This window comes from Denticeps clupeoides, unplaced genomic scaffold, assembly GCF_900700375.1.
Source record: "Denticeps clupeoides unplaced genomic scaffold, fDenClu1.1, whole genome shotgun sequence".
NCBI lineage: Eukaryota > Metazoa > Chordata > Actinopteri > Clupeiformes > Denticipitidae > Denticeps > Denticeps clupeoides.
Window position 1 is genome coordinate 10,001 of NW_021629987.1, and position 7,500 is coordinate 17,500.

Here is a 7,500-nt window from a genome sequence, read left to right on the forward strand (position 1 = left end):
GCAATACTGGGTGGATGCATGGAGCGGATGGAGCAGGCCCTTGTGCCAACTCACTGTTCTAAAAACCCGCTTAATATGACGTATCAGATATTAAACTGACATCAGGGTGCGTCGCACCTTAAGGCCGAGGGCCGGACAACCCCACCTAATCCATTCAGGTCCACCCCACTCCATAGCCAAGCCTGTGAATGATTGTTGTACAGCACACACAAACACAGAATCCTGAAGAGAGGTTTATAAAAAAAAAAAAAAAAAAAAAAAAGAAAAAAGGCGGGAAAACGCATCAAACAGAGAATATACCCCTTAACTTACTGTTAGAGTTGTACGCCATTCCAACACTTATAAACCAGAGAAGAATGACACGAAGAAGTTGAGTTCTTTTACTTGCAAGGAGAGCGATCAGAGACGACCAATACAGCAGCCTCCAAAAAGCTCTGCCGTCTCTTCCGCTTCCTCTCTTTTTATTCAATAATAGGGCGGTACATTCATCACAGGATCACACCAAATAAGCTTATAATTTGCATGTAGGGTTGTCTCTTTGGTAGACGCTCCATCGCCAAGGTCTTCTTGTTTTTCTTGCTTCTCCGCGGCTGCAGGCCTCCTCTTATCAAGTCGCGGTCATTCTGTTCTGCAAACAGCCTTTAGCCCACCAGTTTCTGGAGAGACTTATGATTCATCGTAGTGCGCATATTAAAAAGATTAATATAGTTTAATGCATGCGAGATATATATATATGTCAAAAGGATTAATAGAGTTTAATACATGTGGGATATATATGTCAAAAAGGTAGTAAAGGTTAATAGCATGATAACTTATATACATTTTCCAACATTTCCCCCCTGTTTATCATGTATCAAACCTTCTTCCAATTCCTTTTTTTTTTTTTTTTAATAATAACAACAATAATAATAATAATAGAAAAAATCGTGAGTATAGTGATATATATACATATATCCTTTTTTTTTTTTTTTTTTCTTAATAATAACAACAATAATAATAATAATAGAAAAAATCGTGAGTATAGAATAACAAAAATAATAGGAAAACATCGTGAGTATCACACAGAGTGATAATGCCGTCCTGGACCACATAGGGACTGTAGTACGGTGCTGAGAACAGGCCACATGACGCACCGAATCGAAACCACAATGCAACCAACCAAGCATTCAAGAGAACAAAAACGTGGTGTCGCTGTTCAGGAGAGGACAGAATAAATGCTACCCTGCCGATTCAAAACGCTGCTCCTTTTTTTTTTTTTTTTTTTTTTTTTTCTTTGAATCAGCAGCTTCAAGTCTGCTGAGAGATCCATATTCTACCATCCTATCACCATAAGTCACCATATTTCCGAACGTCGTTTCCAACCTTATCCAAACAGCACCTTGCCTGATAAATACAGGAAGTTCAGAATTAAAACAACAAAAAGCCTGATAAATTCAGGAAATACAGAATTAAAACAACAAAAAAGCCTGATAAATTCAGGAAATTCAGAATTAAAACAACAAAAAATACATTTAAAACATAATGAGTCAAGCATATGTCCCCCAATACTCCCCCCCTGTTTATCATGTATTGAACTTTTTTTTTTTTTTTTTCTATAGTACTTCCCTAATAACCTCTTCCGGTAGGATTTTCGACTATTAGTTCATAAACCGAGCAATACATTTACACTCAAAGGGATGTTGCTTCAATTCTCGAAGATAGATTCTCAGAACAGTTGGCTCAACTGTAAGTCACTGGGCTCCATGGACATCTCAAAGCCCTCATCGTGGACTTTATTTTCCAAGAGTGGGTATAACTGTGTGGGATCAACCTCCCTGGGTGATAAGGCCGTAGTGATGAGATGGTTCACAAGACTGCGCAGACAAGGAATACAACAACATCCACACAAGGTCAGAATTGCTGCAAATACAGCCATAGATGTTCAAACAGATTGAACTAGGGCTTTGTATTTCCCGAATACATTCATCCAGGAATCCCACATCGTAGTTTCCACCCCTGAATGCTCCTTCATCTTCCGGTTGAGGGTGCGCAGGCCGTCAATGGCCAATGTCAGACTGCCTCCTGCAGCTGTGTTGTTTGGTATGAACGAGCAGCATTGCTCTCCAAACATGGCGCAAAACCCCATTTTTCTCAGCCAAGAGCATATCAAGCGCTATTCTGTTCTGAAAAGCCATTAGGGGAGTGGCGGATAATTGCCCATGCACGGCCTCAAAACCGTCTTGTGTCCAATTTCCTAATTTCTGAACATTGTAATGGATGTAGTTGATCCTGTCTACGTTCTTATTAATCGTACACCACCAACACAAGGTTGATTCGAATCCCGCTGCTATTTGATTTGCTATTTTATATTCGTCAGGCACCCCCCTGGGAACCCCAATTGCATCTATGTAAGTTGGATCTGTTAGCTTCTCCCAGGGCGGGGTTGACCGCTTCGTCTGGTGCCAGTCTGCAGGCACCAGGCTGTCTATTTTGAATAATAGGTTACTTATTGTTGTTGGATATATGGACACTGGTAATAAAAGGGTTACTAAGACACACAACCCAGTGGTGATTGTGGGCAATCGATCAAACAACCTGATCCCAAACTTGATCCCAACTTCTGCAACGACAATCTGGTGGAGTTATAACCGCTGGTTTTACCTGTAATAATGGTCATGGCCCCATACAAAGCACGCAATCTTGTTGAGTGACATTAGCTGCTTGCTCCACTTAAAGAAGCCAATTGTTGTTTTTACCACATCAAGCATGTATCAATTTTTTTTTTTTTTTCTTAAAAATTGTAAATAATAAAAAATGAAATTAACAGTTGTCGATAAGGTAACATCCAAATTGCATCAAAAACCCGCGTAGAAACACATCCTCAGTCATGCTGAAAATCCAAGACTGCTACAGGAGTAACATCCAACATCCGTTACGCACCCGATTCGTCTTTACACAAAAATTTGCACCTCCCAAAAATAAATAAAAAAAGAATGCATGAAAAATCAGCTAAAGGACATAGTGAAGGAGAACAGAGGTGATACGGTCACAATTTTGGAGGCCTAATGTGGGTGGGGAGTCTGTTTAAAGCTAAGAGGGCCTGCTCTACATCAGGGTTCCACAGCACCTGAGAAGACATCGATTTATAATGAGTGAGGGCAGTTAAAGGCTTGCTGAACCTTGGAAGAAATACTCAATGGTAGGAACAAAAGGCAATAAATAACAACAACTGTTTTACAGTAATGGATGTGAGGAGTTTGGATGACAGGTCCTTGTCATCTTCCACTAATAATGTGACCCAGAAACAGAAATGTAACAGCAAAAATGCAACTGAAATCCAAACCAAAACTGAGACAATAACCCTATTGCTGTGAATAACAATAATAATAATTATTCTCTAAATGCTCTCGGTCTGGGTTCAAGGAAACAAAAAGTGCACAGCGCAAGCAATAACCAGAATAATGTAGTCATCCCAATGCTACCATTTAAATAAAAAACAATACAGCATCATATCGGTCATTGGCTGGGGCAACACAATGAAATGAAATAAAATCCACAGTACAATATAAATGTGAAGCCTTTTTTTTATATGTCTTCCACTGTTCTTTTTTACATGGCTGCACTAGAATCAACAATGAGAAAAGAAAAAAATCACTTGTCAGAGGGATGCGTATCAGTGTGTTATGTCTTCGTATTCAGCGTGAGTGTCAGTGTAGGTCAGTGTAGGTGTGATGGACCTTATTCAAAGACACAGTAACAGAGGCAAACAGTGCAGCCGTTGGGAAATCTCCCTTCTTAAATAAAATAAAACAACACAAAACCCAGAAAAAAGAACCCAAAGTGTACATACAACAGTACAATATTCATTTAAAATTGCACAGTTTAGATGTAATGTATATATTTTCCCCAGTTTTTCACAAACTTAATTTTAAAACTCTCAGAAAGAAAAGAAAACAAACAAACAAGATACACAAAATGTAAATTCAAAATATTTCCCATATTCCCTTTAAATCTGAATAAGGTGGAGACCCGTTGTAAATCGCTGTGCTGATGCCCAGACGGTAAAATCTATTGCTAAGAGTTCCAAAACAAAACGAGAGAGAGAGAGAGAGATAGGCCCCACACACACACACACACGCACATACCAGAGAGATAAGGTCTGCCAATGCGTGTAGACGCACATACCCACACACACACACACACACACACACACACACAGAGGCTGGAGTGTCTCACCAGAACTCCTGTCCTGCACTTGTATTTTCCTGTAGATGTAACCATTCCCCTATTCCGCCAGTACTGAGCAAATGTATATTGGCTATCAGTATATATAGTAACATCTTTCCCTTTCATTAATTTACAAGCCTCAGTTAGAGCAATTATTTTGGCTGCTTGCGCTGAAAAAGTCGATGGTAAGTTGTCAGCTTTAATCACTGCTGTCACCATGGCGTAGCCCGTTTATGTTTTTCCCAAATAATTTTTCTTTGAAGAGCCATCGATGAATATTACCTCACCCTGAGGCAAGGTTGGTCACTTAAATCTAATCTAGATTTAGCTGTGTGTTCGTGTTATTCTCCGTCATCGGGTAAAGTTAACAATGTGGCTGGGTTAAATGTGGTGCATCGTTCGATAGTGAGATGTGGCTGTGACAGCAACGTGGCCATGCAGGAGAGGTGCCTTGCAGGTGATAAAAAGATCATATTGGTTTGCAGTAGTAAAGCAGCCACTGCATGTGGGACCTTAAGGGTCAGTGGGTGGAATAAAACTATTCCGCCACTTGCTTCTACTGCCATCGACGCCGCTATCACCGCCCTCACACAGTGTGGCAATGCGCGGGCTACATTATTTAATTTGGATGAAAAATAAGCTATCGGTCTCAGTTTGTCTCCATGTTGTTGGCCTAGGACAGAAGTCATATATTTGTCTTTGCAGTCCACCATTTCTATAAACGGTTTACTATAATTTGGCAAGGCTAGAGCTAAATTGGAGGTCAGCGCCTGTTTAATATCACAAAAAGCTTTTTCTGCTTCTGACGTCCAATTTAGCGGTGATGTCATTTTCAGGTCTTCAGTGTAAATTAAAGCCGTGAGTGGGGAAGTAATCTCAGCGTAATTTGGTACCCAACTTCTACAATAATTAGTTAATCCTAAGAATGACATCATTTGTTTTTTAGTAATTGGTTTTGGCGCCTGTAGGACCGCTGTTTTCCGTTCTTCTAGAATAGTTCTGCCGCCTGCACTGAGGTGGTGACCCAGGTATTTGACTTGTGGATTCCACAATTGCAATTTGTTTTTACTAACTTTGTGCCCCTCTATAGCTAGGTGATTTAAGAGGGCCACAGTGTCGTTTTTACATGCATCTAGACTCGGAGAAGCCACTAATATATCATCAACGTAAAGTAGAATCTGACTTCCCCCCGGTGGTTGAAATTTGGACATGCTGGCATGCATGGCTTGGGAATATATAGTAGGGCTTTCGCAATAGCCCTGGGGAAGCCTAGTATAGGTGTATCGTTTCCCCTTAAATGTAAAAGCGAACCAAAATTGGCTGTCTGGGTCTATGGGAATGGAGAAAAAGGCATTACTAATGTCAACCACAGTAAATATTTGCGCATCTGGTCTTTAGAATTTGGAATTTAGTAATGTGTGTGGGTCAGGCACACACGGAGCTCGCTGTACTACTGCAGCATTTACTGCCTGCAGATCCTGCACCATTCTCCATCCCACCGAGGGAGCTTGCTTTTTCACCGGGAATATAGGTATATTGCAGGGGGAATAATCTCTCTCTATAATAACCCCTGCTTGCTGTAAGTCACGTATCACTGGTGTTATGCCTTCTAGTGTGTCAGGTTTAAGCGGATATTGTCTTATGCAAGGCCGATATTCTGTTTTGGGTCTGACTTGTACCGGCAAAATTCCTTTTATCAGTCCTACATCAGACGGTCCTTGTGACCACAATGATTGAGGGATTTGTGCTAGTTCATCTTCATCTTCTTCAGTGAGCAGAAAATGTCACTGGTTTCTGGATGTACTCCAGTCTTGGTCTGTATTGTCCAATACAGCCATTTCCAAATTATGCTCTAATTTGTCCCACATGTCTGCCCAAATCCGTTGCGCTGTCACCTTCTTGAACTATGGTGCCCAACGACTTCCAACTCCTCTCTCTGTTTTTATACTGTGAGATGTGCGGTGGATACCAACCCGGAGCATTGCTAGGTAAAGCGACCCCCGCCACCACGTTACCTTGCCCGTCCGAGTAAACATAAAGAATGACTATGGTTGTTGGCGTGAGTCGTGACAATTTCTTTTCGTATATTGGATCAGGTCAAGGAGAGTTTTTATACCACATGGTAACATGTAGTTCGTCAGAGGGCATGAGCTCCACACCTGTTACGGAGTGGAGACGAGTGCCAAACCTAATTTAAGTAAGCCGTCTCTTCCCAGCAAATTAACAGGGCATTCTGGGATAAAAAGGATGGACACGTTTTACATGATGTTCCTTTGGGGTCTCTCACCCAAACTGGTTTAGAAGCAGTGACTATTGTTGTACCCCCGTTTACTGATCTCCCTACTACTCCCTACTAATTCTTCTCCTCCAGTCATGCCGTGTTATCTCCCGGCCCTGCTAGACAGTCTCTGGCTATGTGCCCAGCCTTCCCACAGGACCAGCAGCCTGCTCTCCATTGGCCCTGTGTGTTCCACCCTCGTCCTTGGACACCCCCTCTTCTTCTTCCCCTGCGTCCTCCCTGTCTCCCTCTGCCTCCGCCTCCATGGTAAAATGTGTCTGTATGTGTAAAATGTGTTTTCCCAAAAGGTGTCAATTTTTTTAGAGGTTTGTCTTTTCCTTTTAGTTCTTATCAGTTTGTCTATGTGCATGGCGTGGATATGCCATATCCCATATCCAGATACAGGGGAGGAGCTGCAGGCACAGAGGGAAGCACTGGTGGCTGCACCAGCGGCCCCCATTGCCCCCTCCTCCCCTACTCCTTCCTCGTCAGCCCTACGCACCCCTTCCCTCTGACTTCCCCTACTTCCAGTTTCTTCATTATCTTCTTTGCGGAGAAACAGAATAGTTTTCTCCACTTCCATCAATTTAACTGCCTGATCCTCTCTCTCCCTTTCCTCCTCACGTGCTGCATTCTCTCTAGCCTGTCTTATCTTCCTCTCCCCTTCTTCTCTCTTTCCTGCTATCTTTATCCACTGTGTTAAAGCCTCAACCCCTTCTCGCTTCATTTGCTTCTCCTTATTTTTACATGTATGTTTTATGACTCCCTGTAACTCAATTAGGCTTTTTACTCTCAATTGTCCATCAAACCCGTATTTTGTTATCCATTTATCTAACGGATTCATCTTTTGTCTTTTCCCTTTTTAGTTCTTCTTTCGGATCTGGTTTACTGGATCTCTTACCCATTTTGACCTAAATTTGGGCCAGTGTGTTGTACCTGGGGTATCCTAAAACACTGGTATTTGTTCACAGGACAGCGTATCAAAATTCCTCTCGTGGTGTATTTCACTTCTACCT